At 45.1% G+C, this 13,607-nt stretch overlaps 1 long non-coding RNA gene across 2 annotated transcripts in view; it reads left to right on the top strand.

Annotated features, from left to right (window-relative positions):
• Positions 1-2,683: 2,683 nt before the first annotated feature.
• Positions 2,684-13,607, top strand: part of LOC131184906 (uncharacterized) — a 28,155-nt gene continuing 17,231 nt past the window's right edge. For both annotated transcript variants that reach the window (XR_009152053.1, XR_009152054.1), the window contains exon 1: positions 2,684-3,149. This is a non-coding gene — a long non-coding RNA (uncharacterized LOC131184906). The remainder of the gene's footprint in view (positions 3,150-13,607) is intronic.

The following is a 13,607-nucleotide window of genomic DNA, read 5'->3' as shown; positions in this document are numbered from 1 at the left end:
GGGATGATAAGGGGCCGAGGGAAACAGTTGTAATTTATTCCTCTCCCGCTTCCTGATTGCTATTCCCCCAGTGTTCCCTCTAATCAGAACCATTGATTTTTGAGGGCTGCAGGTAACTCAGTGGAAAAGTTTCAGCCCCTTTGCACTTGCACAGACGAAGAGTTTGCTTGAGTCACTAGGAGCAGCCTTGACCTGTGGACCCTCCAGGCCAAGGAAGGGAGGGAGGGAGGGAAGGAGGGAGAGAGGGAGGAAGGGGAGAAGGGAGGAAGGAAGGAAGGAAATGAGAGGGAGGGAGGGAAGCAGTGGTGGTATTCAGCCAGTTCTATCTGGCTCAGGTGAAAACCGGTTCAGGTGAAGGGAGGCTCCACCTACCTGCCTGGACATCATCACATCCCGTTTTTGACACTCTGTGTATGCACGGAAGGCCGTGCACATGTGTGGAGATGGCACGTGTGCTCACATTTGTGAACCGGTAGTGAAGGTAAGTAAATACCACCCCTGGAGGGAAGGAGGGAAGAAGGAAAAGGGAGGGAGGGAAGAAATGGAAGGGAGGGAGGGAAGAAAATGAGAGGGTGGGAGAGAAGACAGGAAAGAAACAGGAGGGAGGGAAGAAAGGAAGGAAATGGGAGTCAGGGAGGGAGGGAAGGAAATGGGAGGAAGAGAGGAAAGGAGGGAAGAAAGGAAGGAAATGGGAGGGAGAAACGGAAGGGAGGGAGGGAAGAAATGGAAGGGAGGGAGGGAAGATTAAGAGATATCAGATTGCCTTTGAATAATTAGGATGTATTATTTTATATAATGGGGGGGTTAGGAAATGAAAAGATTTGAATGAGGTTAATTGGATTGGAAGGGAAAATTTTATTCTATGTATAACAATACCTTGTGATTGACCCGGGAAGCCGGGGGGATGTGTGAAGGGAGGGGGGAAAGGGGGTTTGCGGCGGGAGGGGGGGAAAAGGGGAAAAATGTTTTTGTTTGTTAAAACTTTTTCAATTAAAAAAAAAAGGAAGGGAGGAAGAGAAGAGAATGAGAGGGAAGGAGAGAAGAAAGGAAGGAAACAGGAGGGAGGGAAGAAAGGAAGGAAACGGGAGGGAGGAAGGGAGGGAAGGAAACAGGAAGGAGGGAAGGCAAAGAAGGAAAACGAAGGAAGGAAAGACTCAAAAGGCGTTTCCAATCTCTTTCTGTACAGACCACAGAAACTGTAACTAGCCATATAAGGAATCGTTCAACTTACATAAGCACGGAAGGCTAGAGCCCCGTTTCAATTCAACTGATTTATTGCTCAGGAGCCTACACAACTAATTATTAGCGCTATTTTGGCGTTAAATAAGAGTTAGCCGAATTCAAGAGGGGTTGGGCTTAGACCAGGGGTCTCCAACCTTGGGAACTTTAAGCCTGGCGGACTTCAACTCCCAGAATTCCCCAGCCAGCAAAGCTGGCTGGGGCAATCTGGGAGTTGAAGTCCTCCAGGCTTAAAGTTACCAAGGTTGGAGACCCCTGGCTTAGACCACTTTCTAGGGAACCTAGAAATTCCAGGCTAATTCCTCTTTTGACTGTCCCCCCCCACTCCCCAGGCTGTGCCCCTCCCTTCTCCTAGTACCCACATCTCTTGCCTGTGGCCTATTGGGAACCTGGATGTTGTACCAATTGCATCTCTTTGCTAAAGTGCAACTTACGTAACTTTTCTGCTGAAATAAATCAAGATTTCCTCCCTAACAGGAAATGTCAGGCTGAATTCCCCAAGCCAGATATACTTCATTCACAAGCTGCTGCCTTTTATCCCAGCTCCCTTTCCACCCCTCCTCCTTCTTGTTATTTTTTAAATACTCTGAATTTTAAATGAAGAGCCCAGCAAAAGAGCCGTTCTAGCCTAGATTTAAAAAAAAAAAAAGGGGGGAAAGGAAAGAAAAGGGTGGTGGCAGGTAATTTAAAACTCTCAAATGTTTTTTTTTCCTGTTCATTGAAGCTGGATCTGTTTCAAACCCAGTAATTCTGAGCCAGTGAAGCTAAAAATTTGCATTCCAGATTCCTGATTATGAAACTGTTTATTTTACCAGTGTCTTACTGAACATACCAAGGCGTATGAAGACTAGGAAAAGGGACACGTGGGTGTATGTTAAATGTAAGCTGAGAGGTGGCTGCTTGCAAATAGGACCCAAGAGCCTTTGGGTGATCACACAAAGGATTTGTGGCTATGGTTCCTAAATTATCTCTACATCGCCCTAAATTATCTGTGTTATTATGTTTGCTAAACTTTGTGAGATTTCAATAACCTCTCCATGCATTCTCTGAAGAGCCTGGGCAAAACTTTTGAAATAGTTTTTCTCTTCTTCCTCTTGCTCCTCCTCCTCCTTCTCCTCTCTTTCTTCTCTTCCTCTTCCTCTTCTTCCTTCTCCCCTCTCCTTCTCCTCAACGTCCTTTTCTCTTCTTCTCCTTCTCCTCCTCCTCTTGCTCCTCCTCCTCTTCCTCTCCTCCTCTTTCTCCTCCTCTTCTTCCTCTTCTTCCTCCTCTTCCTCCTCCTCCTCCTTCTCCTCCTCTTTTCTCCTCCTCCTCTTCAACCTCCTTTCTCTCCTCCTCTTCCTCCTCTTCTTCTCCTCCTTCTCTTCTCCTTCTCCTCCTCCTCTTGCTCCTCCTCCTCTTCCTCTCCTCCTCTTTCTCCTCCTCTTCCTCCTCTTCCTCCTCCTCCCTCCTCCTCTTCAGCCTCCTTTCTCTTCTCCTCTTCCTCCTCTTCTTCCTCCTCCTCTCTTTTCCTCCTCCTCCTCCTCCTCCTCTTTTCTCCTCCTCCTCTTCAACCTCCTTTCTCTCCTCCTCTTCCTCCTTTTCTTCTCCTCCTTCTCTTTCTCCTTCTCTTCCTCCTCCTCTTCCTCTTCCTCCTTCTCTTTCTCGTCTTGCTCCTCCCCCTCTCCTCCTCCTCAACTTCCTTGTTTCTCTTCTCCTTCTCCTTCTTTTCCTGCCATGAGAGGAGACTACGTTGGAACAATTGTCTTCACCTGATAACAACCATCCTTTCCTAGGAATTGGGGGAAGAGACCTAGTTTCTTTGGTCTCCTGGAGAGTTGAGGAATGCTTCATCCGTGCAGCTGGACATTTTTGCATCCATCATGTCCCCGAGAACAAAGCAAGTTGCTAAGTTCCATCCTTCAACAAAGAGGGTGAATCATTTTGACTTTCATGTTTTTACGAAGGTGGGAGGTCCATGTTTTAGTCTAGTATACCCAACTGTGTTTACTTGCCGTATGCTTTTAGATGGCTAGATTTAGAGAAGATGAGGCCTTGCCCCCAATCTGTGTTGATGGCAAGGCATTGTCACAAAACACAACGAGGCAGGGTGATGCTTAGGGTCACTATGTCCAGGGGTGGGCTTCAAAATTTTTAGCAAGGGGTTCTCTGCCCAGTTGCTGGGTGGACGTAGCCATGGTAGGTGTGGCCTAGTTTGCCTCCTGCACCATGGCGGGGGCGGTTGTCCTCCCCGGGCTCCAGAGACTTTCTTTGAGCCTCCGGGAGGGCAAAATCGGCTTCCCCAGGCTCTGGAAGCCCCCTGGAGGAGGGAAATGGGCCGTTTTCAGCCTTCCCGAACTTCTGGTAGGCCCTTTTTTCACCCTCCCTGAGCTTTCATGCGTGCCCTGTACTTACCTGCCTCCAAAACGGGCTGCATGGGGACTCCTGGGAGGGGCGGGGTGGGCGGGGCGGGGCGGGGCGAGTGGGATTTGGGGGATCTCCGAACTGCACAGAATCGTAGCTAGAGGTTCGCCCGAACCCCTGTTAATCCCCAGCAGCCCACCCTTGTCTATGTCCCCTTTTAGCCTTTGTCAAGTTGGTTTGGGCACTCCACAGGTTATGTTGCTCTTATCTTTTCATATCTTGGAACCTTTATTGGGGGGGAAATCAGAGAAACGCCTCTCTAACCTTGACTACTGAAGGTGTTGCTCAGGATGTGGCCTGCTGTCTAATCCGTTGTGCTCCTTCTTCTAGGGGAAAATTTTCCTTCCTTTTGTAATTCTGCCCTAAGAATCTTCTCCCCTTTTTTCCCCCCTTTCCAATACTTCAACTTTTCTCTATCTTGCTCTAGGCCATCATTCCACAACCTGCCATCCCTTGACAAACCAGATAATCTCCTTCTTTCAAGTTTGCTGTTCCCTTGGAGGCATTTAAAGCACAGACTTTGATCAGGCCTTCTTCAGTGTTCTCCTTTCCCCCCCCCTTCTTTCTTTCCAGGCTGTCTGTATTCAACCCCCTGAGCCTCTTCTCATCATGCGAATGACAATCTCATACTAGAAGTGTGTGCTCCTCAATTTTCTCCCCCTTCTTCTGAAGCGATGAAGCAAGGGCATAAGGCAAGAAGAACTCTGCCCTCAGTTATGTTGGTTAAAAACAGGGTCAAGCTCTCACCTGCTCTGGACTTTCATCAAAGAATCCAAAGGGAAAATACAAAGAGCTTTGCCAAATTTTGCAGAAGGTCTCTGGAAGAAAATGTCCTGCTAACTATTTTTCCCAGGGAGGGCTGCCCTTGAGCATAGCATTCATGTGAGACAGTGGTGGAATTCAATTTTTGTTTTTATTACCAGCTCTGTGGGTGTGGCTTGGTGGGCGTGGCTTGGTGGGCACGGCAGGGGAAGGATACTGCAAAATCTCCATTCCCTCCCCACTCCAGAGGGATGGATACTGCAAAATCTCCATTCCCTCCCCACTCTGGGGCCAGCCAGAGGTAGTATTTGCCGGTTCTCCAAACTACTCAAATTTCTGCTACCGGTTCTCCAGAACTTGTCAGAACCTGCTGGATTTTACCCCTTATTTATTTATTTTATTTATTTATTTAATCGCATTTTTATACCGCCCTATCTCCCAAGGGACTCAGGGCGGTTTACAGCCTAATAAAAACATACATATAAATACAAAATAAAACACCAATTAAAAAACTTATTAAATAAGGCCGAATATTAAAAATTACAATAAGATAATAAAACCCCGTTAAAACCAAATTTAAAATTTGAAATTCTAGTCCAGTCCTGCGCAAATAAATAGATGTGTCTTAAGCTCGCGGCGAAAGGTTCGAAGGTCAGGAAGTTGGCGAAGTCCTGGGGGAAGTTCGTTCCAGAGGGTGGGAGCCCCCACAGAAAAGGCCCTTCCCCTGGGTGTCGCCACCCCTGATGTGGAAGATGTCTAATGAGGGGAAAGATCTTGTGGTGTCTTCTCGTGAGGTTTAATAGCAAGAAAGTCCGTGGTCGCCACTACAGTAGATACGCTTTGGTGCATTTCTCTAACTTTATCTAAATGCATTGCCTAGTTCAAGGACCTTCAGCTGAGGTGGCCTCTTGTTTTCATTGGCCATTTTTAGAAGGGCATTCTTATTTAAGATAAACTGAAAGATTTAACAAAAAACACACTTTTTAACCTTCCTGCTCATATTCAATCCTCTTCATTCCATTTATGACTCTTTGGGATGGGATGGGATGGGATGGGATGGGATGGGATGGAATAGAATAGAATAGAATAGAATAGAATAGAATAGAATAGAATAGAATAGAATAGAATAGAATAGAATAGAATGGAATGGAATGGAATGGAATGGAATGGAATGGAATTGTACTCAACTGCTTTGAAACTCCGCAAATTTGGCACTCAACACATTTTGACATGAAGATTTTGTACTCAACATTTGTTTGATAGTCAATGTACAAGCTAGAACATGTCACTGTCAGTTGCCTTGTGACTCTATTATTCCTTATGGGAAAAATTTGTTTGGTACTCATCTTTTTTGATACTCTTCACATCTCCCAGAACCGATTAATAAGGAGAATCGAGATACCCGTGTATTTTATTTGGCCAAGTGTGATTAGACACCACAAAGAATTTGTCTCAGGTGCAGAAGCTGTCAGTATACAGCACAACTCTCAGTAGACATGGGATGGAGGTAGCATCTCAAACCACCTTGCAAGACTGAGCATCTCCATAGCCTTGGCTGCCAACTTGATAGGCCTTCTCCTCAGCCAGAATCCATTCAGTGGTGTGACAGAAATATTCAAAGACTGAGTCACCAATTAGCACTGGTGCTGTCCTACCCACTTACATCTTTAGTAAATTTGACAGAAATTTTGGCTTCCCATGCCACGTCCTCCTTCTATCTTCCAGCTGCCTTCTTTTTCCTTTCCTTCCTTTGGCAGCACAATGTCCACTTGTTTGGATAATTACTCCAAGCGGATGACATCTTTGTCAGCAGCAATGAAACCAAGGAAGAGAGAGAGAGAGAGAGAGAGAGAGAGAGAAAGAAAGAGAGAGAGAGAGAGAGACGGAGACAAAGAGAATGAGAGAGACAGAGATAAATACAGAGACAGAGAGAGACAGACAGACAGACAGAAAGACAGAGACACACACACAGATACAGAATGACAGAGACACACAGAGAGAATGAGAGAGAGGATGAGAGAGACAGAGAGACAGAGAGAGACAGAAAGAGGGGGGGGGAGTGCTCAGCTGAAGTTTTTCTAGAAACTTCAGGTGGGTGGAAATTTTATTTTCCCAATCTATTAATAATAATAAAAATAATAATAAGGGCCTCTGGTGGCTCAGACTGCTAAGACAGTCTGTTTTTAACAGCAGCTGCTTGCAATTACTGCAGGTTCTAGTCCCACCAGGCCCAAGGTTGACTCAGCCTTCCATCCTTTATAAGGTAGGTAAAATGAGGACCCAGATTGTTGGGGGCAATAAGTTGACTTTGTATATAATATACAAATGGATGAAGACTATTGCTTGACATAGTGTAAGCCGCCCTGAGTCTTCGGAGAAGGGCGGGATATAAATGCAAATAAAAAAAATAATTAGTATGTATCATTAATTATATATAATTATTATTCATCAGTTTTGGGGGGAATCACAGAAATGCATTGACTTCTGAAGACTTTGTTTGGGATGTCACCGGCTCTCAAATCTGGTGCTCTTCAAGCAGTCACTAAATGAATTGTTGCAAGTTGAGAACTACCTGTAATGGAAATGCTTCCTCCCAAAACCTAACTAAAAGATTCATTTTAACCTTCCCTGAATTTAGATCATGATTTACTCCCTTCCTTTGGGTCTGCATGAGCAATTCAAAGTGTGATAGTTTGACTTTCCCTTGTGGAGTTGAGTGATGGTCTGGCTAGAAGAATTTTTTTTCCTTTCTCTCTCTTAATAGCCATCTCTGCTGTTTCCCCCCCTCTACAATATTTGCATTATTAAACAAACTCAACCGAGCAGCAAACATATGGTTGGAATCATAGCAAACAGACTAAGGGGATGCATAAATAGCATCTGATCATCAGATGAGGAGAAGCCGGAGCAGAGATTGTGATCCAAAGTTAAAAGGGAAAAAAAAAAGGAGGGAGGGAGGGGAGATGGAGGAAGAGTTAGATGTTCTTCTCTGGGTTGTAAGAAAACACCCCAAAAAGAAAAAACAAAACAGAGAACTATGACCCAGAAATAAGGGATTGGACATGTACCCAGAACACAGTTCCTCAACCTTGAGAACTTTAAGAATGGTGTGGACTTCAACTTCCAGAATTCCCCAGGCAGCACAGAAGAAGATGGAGGGAGACAGAGAGAATAGGGAGGGAGGAAGGAAGGAAGGAAGGAAGGAAGGAAGGAAGGAAGGAAGGAAGGAAGGAAGGAAGGAAGGAAGGAAGTTACAGTGGAAGAAGGAAGAAAGAAAACCGGTATGGGTGGAGAGAGGGGAAGGAAGGAAAGAAGGAAGGAAGGAAGGAAGGAAGGAAGGAAGGAAGGAAGGAAGGAAGGAAGGGAGGTACAGTGGAAGAAAGAAGAAAGAAAACCGGTATGGGTGGAGAGAGGGAAGGAAGGAAGGAAGGAAGAAAGGAAGGAAGGAAGGAAGGAAGGAAGGAAGGAAGGAAGGAAGGAAGGAAGGAAGGTAGGTACAGTGGAAGAAAGAAGAAAGAAAACTGGTATGGGTGGAGAGAGGGAAGGAAGGAAGGAAGGAAGGAAGGAAGGAAGGAAGGAAGGAAGGAAGGAAGGAAGGAAGGAAGGCAGGCAGGATGGATTCCTGTGGTAGTTCAGTCAAGGGTCATCCCAGAGGGCTCTTATCCATCCACACCTGTTCATCCACACTCCTGATAGCCATGGGAAGGCCAAATCTCAACCAGACACAGAGCCTAAAGAAGTCCTTTTCTGTAAGTCAGCTATAAGAGTTTTCTTTCCCGTGGTCAGTTGACGGACTAACCAAATCCCCATCAAAAGATTTGGCTGATCCAGGTGGGTGAGTGGGCAGTTACTTCCAATCCCATCATGGTGAATAAGGAAGAGCTCATCCCAGCGATTATTTCAGAATCCCAGAAACGGAGAACACGTCTCTCCACGTTGCGCCACACAACCGTGTTTTGTGTTTCTAGGTTCAACTGTTGCCTGCCTGTATCTGGGCCCTTTCCCCTTCTTCCCCTTCTTGCCGTGAGATGGACCTAAGCTGGCCCTTTAAGACTCAGTCTTCAGTGCCGCAACAGTAGACCTATTTATATTTAGTACCACTGCAGCAGCAGCAGTAGCTGCACCTGACGGAGCCGTTAAACCTCAAACAAAACATGTTTTCTAATAAGCCAGCATTTAATTAGCCACCTGTGCAATAAAGCCCTTTATTAAACGGATGCTAGCAGAAGAGAGAGACAAAGGGCGAGAGGTCTCGTGGGGGCCCCCACCCCGGGAAGAAGAAGCTGCAGCTTTGCACCACCTTCTCGGGCGGAATTTTTTTTAACTCCAGCCGTATTTGAGGAAGGACTGAAAGCCGAGTACATTCCTTCGCCGCAGAGCGACCTACCCATTGCGTATGCTCGACTGGTTCCAATCCACCTGGGGCAGATTTTTCTTTCCGTACCATCAGGCATAGTTTTTTTTTTTTTTTTTAAATGTGGAGCAATGAAACAACACAAGCAATATTTTCAGCAGGCTCTGGAGAGTGCAGGAATCTGGAGAGAGACAGAGAGAGAGAGAGTAAAAACCCAGAAGTTAAAAGTTGGCTAGGACTTTTGCGTTGCGGTAGCAAGAAAGGAACAGATTTTCCCAACTAATTGCCATTTCTTTGACAACTTCCTCCTCCATTTTATATCGTAGTAGAAATTTGTACAATTTTTGTAATCATTTTTCCTTCTTTTCCTAGTCAAATTATATCCAATTGTTTGTTCATATACGCCGAACTGTTCTTGAGCCTTTTGTAGTCTTGTTTTGGTTTGTAGGTGTCGTGTCCCACTCCTCCGCTGACGGCTGGGTCCGGGAAATCCGAATCAGGCATGCCTCTGCAGTTCTGCCAAAGTCATAGCAAAGTTCTCAAGGCAGGCAGGAAACCAGAAAGTGACTTCAGCAAGATATGTTAGACTTTGCCTGACTCAGAGAATGCCAGAAAGCAGATCCTTTATACAGGCCATGGGGTGTGGCTCCATGACTCAGCACTTATCCAAGCCTGCCCCTCCCTTCCTTCTGTTGCCTCCGTCTATCAAGTCTTCTGACGCGAGGGTCACTCCAGTTGGCAGCTGTTGGTAATTGACCTCCCTCAGGCTCACATGCTGTGGGGGAGGGGGAGGGGTCTAGTTGCTCCGTTTGCCTGGGCATGGAGCCAGAGCAGGGGGCTGGATGTATTTCTTCCTCTTCAGCCTGTCTGGGCATGGAGCCAGGGCTGGGGCCAGGAGGCATACTAGAACATTCCTCCGTGTTCAGAAGCAGATAAGAAGACCCCGGCTGAGGTGAGATTGGACGAGACACAACAGTAGGTAGGGCCACTGTTCTGTATTTATTCCTTGGGTTTTCAACGTTTGCGCTGGTTTTAGTTCTCCTTTCTTGTCTAAAATTGAAGGACGATGGGTTGCGGAATGTGTGGGACACTTGATGGAGTATCTACAAGATACATTGAAGTTCCAAATTATACCCTAACTTTAAGACCTGTGGACTTCAAATTCCAGAATTTCCCAACTTGTGGACGTCAACTCCCAGAATTCCCACTCAGCATGACTAGTAAGGGAATTTTGAGAGTTGAAATCCACAGGTCTTAAAGTTGCTAAAGTTAGACACCCCCCCCCCGTCCTCCCCTAAGCTGTGGCATCTAAAATGGAATGGCTGGATTTTGAACATCAGTGAATCTGTCACCCCCTTAGATGAAATTTTTTTTTTAAAATAATTTTTTATTTCCATTTTTCAACATCATATTTATGTACAAACTATTATCCATCATTAATCATTAATTTTTATTTATTACTGATTCAGGCCTGCCCGACTGCCACTTTTTTGTTTTTGTTTTTGTTTACATTTATACCCCGCCCTTCTCCGAAGACTCAGGGCGGCTTACAATGTATAAGGCAATAGTACTTCCTTACTACACAACCTCCCTCTCTACCCTCTACTACTTTCCCATCCTTCATCTCCTTCACTTTACTACTTCCTCTCCTCCTTCTCCACTCCTCCCTTCTTCCACCCTATCTAACCCTCTTATTCCCCTCCTCCTTCTCTACACTTTCCTACCTACTTTCTTCCCTCCTTCTACTCCTCTCTCCTTTTCTTCCTGAAATGGCAGTCGAGCATCCCCAATCTCATTTTAAATTTAATTTTAAATTTTAAATTAATTTAAATTAATTTAAATTAATTTAATTTTAGATGAAAATTTTTTGATCTCTAGCAGGCCACGAGCAACATCAAAAGAACTGGGTGTTTTTTTCCCCAAGTTAAGAAACGTTATTTAGATCAGCAAAGCTTGGTTGTTGATTTTGAGTGCGATGTTGTATAACCGAATGTGCCTTTGTGGTCTTGCGGATCCGTAGATTAGCCGATGAGTTTTCTGGTCTCGCTGGAGGAATACAAAAAACCAGTCACGTTTCTTAAGCACGTTAGGGCTGAAACTCCCCAGCATCTCGAAAAGAAACATATTCCCATGAGGTCAGCAGCGAAGAAACCACTGATAAGGTGACCCAGAAAAAAACGAGAAGCGTAAGGAATTTCATCCTGGATGTTATTATCTGATAAGCTTTCCGGAGTCTCTTTTTCTACATCGCGTTCACGATGACACAGGGTAGGATGTCATGCTGGTGAGTCCACCCCTCAGCTTTTGTACGATGGTTCCTTGGAGGGGAGTTAAGGATTTATTTATTTATTTTTGCTCTCTTATTTCTGCATAGGATGGAAGAAGACCGAAAAGCAGGAATTAATTGGGTGGATTTTCACATTATGAAATGGGTTGACAAGCTTCTGGAACTTTTTCAAAGAAGCAATTTGAAAGTCTGTTCGAGGAAAATGGGTCTTTTACTGGGGAGGGGAAATGATAGCATCACCAGGGGTGAAATCCAGCAGGTTCTGACAGGTTCTGGAGAACCAGTAGAGGAAATTTTGAGCAGTTCGGAGAACTGGCGAATACCACCTCTGGCTGGCCCCAAAGATGGGTGGGAATGGAGATTTTGCAATATCCTTCCCCCTGGAGTAGGGTGGGAATGGAGATTTTGCAGTATCCTTCCCCTGCCACGCCCACCAAGCCATGCCCACCAAGCCACACCACGCTCACCAAGCCATGCCCACAGAACCAGTAGTAAAAAAATTTGGATTTCACCACTGCATCATACTGTGACTTTTTGGGGATATCTAGTAGCTGTGTCAGGAGATTCAGGCATTTCAAATGAGTAGGAAGATTTATTGCAAGCTTAAGATCTCTACAAGAATCTGAACTAGTAGCGGTCAAGGGAAATTAGCGGGAGTTAAGAACAGAAAGGAAATCAAGGTGGGCTGAAATTAGATCTCTTTTGGGTCTGCAGGTGATGGGTTTGAGCCAGGGGTGCTATTCAGCAGGTTCTGACAGGTTCTGGAGAACCGGTAGCGGAAATTTTGAGTAGTTTGGAGAACCTAATTACTAGGGCCGTGGTGGCTCAGGCTGTAAGATAGCCTGTTATTAAAACACAGCAGCCTGCAATTACTGCAGGCTCGAATCCCACCAGGCCCGAGGTTGACTCAGCCTTCCATCCTTTATAAGGTAGGTAAAATGAGGACCCAGATTGTTGGGGGGGCAATAAGTTGACTTTGTAAATATATAAATAGAATGAGACTATTGCCTTACACACTGTAAGCCGCCCTGAGTCTTCAGAGAAGGGCGGGATATAAATGTAAAAACAACAACAACAACCCAGCAAATACCACCTCTGGCTGGCCCAAGAGTGGGATGGGAATGGAGATTTTGCAGTATCCTTCCCCAGGAGTGGGGAGGGAATGGGGATTTTGTAATATCCTTCCCCTGCCATACCCACCAAGCCAAGCCCACAGAACTGGTAGTAAAAAAATCTGAATTCTACTACTGGTTTGACCCCTCCCTTGGGCTCATCTCCTGCAAGCTACTATGAAACAGATGAGAGTGGATTGAAGAAATGATTGTTCAGACCGAGCAGAGCACATTTTGTGCACTAACATAGGAGAAGTCTTTGTAGATCTACCTCGATCATCTCAGATGCACCCAAAATCAGTTCGCAAAGATCTCACATAAAACTTGTTCATCTCCCCCGTTAACCTACCCTTTCTAAGCATCTGCCAGGTCCAATAAAAACAAGATATTGGAAGCTCAGGGTTGAACTGTGGGGTCCTTGGTGCCTTCTGAACTTGGTTGTTTTCTGCCAGGTGTTTCATGACCCAACTAGGTAACATCATCAGTGCTAGAAGGGAATGGGTTTGATATATGCTTATATACAAGTAGCTTCCACTGTCCATGTTGGTGGGAGGTGTTCTTGGTGGTTCAAGACCCCTTGTACATAGAATAGAATAGAATTTTTTTTATAGAATAGAATTTTTTATTGGCCAAGTGTGATTGGACACACAAGGAATTTGTCTTGGTGCATATGCTCTCAGTGTACATAAAAGAAAAGATACGTTCATCAAGGTACAACATTTACAACACAATTGATGATCAATATATCAATATAAATCATAAGGATTGCCAGCAACAAGTTATTGTCATACAGTCATAAGTGGAAAGAGATTGGTGATGGGAACGATGAGAAGATTAATAGTAGTGCAGATTCAGTAAATAGTCTGACAGTGTTGAGGGAATTATTTGTTTAGCAGAGTGATGGCCTTCGGGATGTTCTTGTGTCTAGTTGTTCTGGTGTGCAGTGCTCTATAGCGTCGTTTTGAGGGTAGGAGTTGAAACAGTTTATGTCCAGGATGTGAGGGATCTGCAAATATTTCAAATATTTTAAACAGAGAGAAAACCCCTCTGCCTTCTAGCACTCTGGATGTTACTTAGAATAGAATAACAGAGTTGGAAGGGACTTTGGAGGTCTTCTAGTCCAACCCCTTGCTTAGGCAGGAAACCCTACAGCACTTCAGACAAATGGTTATCCAATCTCTTCTTAAAAACTTCCAGTGTTGGAGCCTTCACAACTTCTGGAGGCAACATATGCTTTAGCTCCCAGTCCCCTAATCCTCTTTGTTGCTCTTCTCTGCACTCTTTCTAGAGTCTCCACATCTTTTTTTACATCGTGGTGACCGAAACTGGATGCAGGATTCCACGTGTGACCTTACCAAGGCATTATAAAGTGGTATTAACACCTCATGTGACCTTGATTCTATCCTGTTGTGGTCTGCCAGCAACCTGAGGAGCTGGCAGCAGAGTCGGACAG

This window comes from Ahaetulla prasina, chromosome 13, assembly GCF_028640845.1.
Source record: "Ahaetulla prasina isolate Xishuangbanna chromosome 13, ASM2864084v1, whole genome shotgun sequence".
Taxonomy (NCBI): Eukaryota; Metazoa; Chordata; class Lepidosauria; order Squamata; family Colubridae; genus Ahaetulla; species Ahaetulla prasina.
Note: the sequence above shows the minus strand (reverse complement) of the source record. Positions and strands in the feature narration are given on the sequence as shown.